Genomic DNA, 1,626 nt, shown 5'->3' on the forward strand with positions numbered 1-1,626 from the left:
ATGTATTTTTCTTCAGTTATAATCACCTGTGCAAGTGCAGGTATAAATAGGCAGAGAGTAGGATTTATCTAGGGTTAGGGTTTTGTCAGGCTAATAGGATTGAGAAGGAGAGTTAAAAGTGTAAAATCACAGTGAAAAGGAGTTTGAGATAACAGATTTTTATGTTATCATGGTTGATCATCTAAAACACTACTGTTGATTATCATCCTTCCCTCCCCACCCGCTTCCACTCTCCAACCTGGTATCCATCTGTGAAGTTGCTTAAGTTATAAACCCATGAGTAATTGACTCCTTGTCTTGGTTTAGGTATCCTGGAAGTACATCCCAAGACAAGATTCCTCGTAAGCGATTTATTAAGAAAAGGCTCACAGGGGAAACTGGTAAGGGAGTTGGGAAAACAGGAAAAATAGGAAAAGATATCCAGCAAGAATGAGATGTCAGGCAAAGTTCCCATAGAATCTCTCTCAAGGAAACTCAGGACTGTAATTTAAGTCTCAGGGTTGTCTTGACCCTAGAAAGGGAGTTGGAGTTTTTATATTCCTAAATTCATCAATCATTGGTTAAAGACTTTTCCAGGGGCATGTACATTCCATGGGCCCTGAGCTTTCTTTCTATGTCTGTGAGTCAAGTGGTCTCCAATAGCTTGAGAGCAGTTCTTCAAAAAATCGCAGGTACTGGTTGTTGGAAGCAGATGTACATCAAAGAGGAGGCATACAAAATTGTTAAAAAGGATCCAAGGGGATCAAAGTGGAGCACATTGTTCTATTCTTCTCTTTCTTTCATCCACAGAATTCAATTTATCAGCAAAGTCTGTCAATTCTAACTCTAATTATGTATTCATTCTCAACTCAGCAGAAAGATATTCTCAGGATATAAATCATATTGTCATTTCTTGACTTAGAATACAATCCAAATTCCTTATAAAGCTCTTTAACCTAAGTTATCTCACTCATCCTCTCACTATTTTCTCTAGCAGAACTTTAGTTCAAGTTCTCTGATCTTGCCTCAGTCCTTCTCTGTCTGGGGGAACTCTCTGAATCCCCTCTTGCACGGACACACCCCAATTGTTAATATTCCAATGGTGGCATTATTTGCACTATGTAAAATCAGTTCCCACCACCATCGCTCCATTACTATCACCACCTATCCTTGTTATTTCCAGTACATAGTTTTTTTTTTATAGCATTTTTATTTGTGATTATTTTTATTTATTAGTGTGTTTCCTCTACTACGATGTAAGCCTCATGAAGACAGTGACTGTCGTATCACCTTGCTTAGTACAGTGTCAGGCAAGTGAGTTAATGTCTGCGTGGATTGGCTATTGGTTGTTGTTTCCTTGTTTTTAGTGTAGTTAAATAGGAAGATTTACTTCCTGTTAGATATTCCTGATATACATTCTTTTTCTTGGAATTAACTGGCCTGAGTTTAAATCCTGATGCCTTCTAGAGGTACAAAACATTAAACCTACAACTGCTGTGATTTTAACATAACTGGCCATGAAGTGAAAGGGGCTGTGGATGTTTGAGGGTTTTAATGCATTTATTGTTGTGTTAAGTATATCATCATTGCTCCATATTGTAGTTGTTACAAAACTACTTATTTGTGCTTTTAAATATTAATTTTTTA

This window comes from Pteropus medius, unplaced genomic scaffold, assembly GCF_902729225.1.
Source record: "Pteropus medius unplaced genomic scaffold, Ma_sr-lr_union100, whole genome shotgun sequence".
Classification (NCBI taxonomy): Eukaryota; Metazoa; Chordata; class Mammalia; order Chiroptera; family Pteropodidae; genus Pteropus; species Pteropus medius.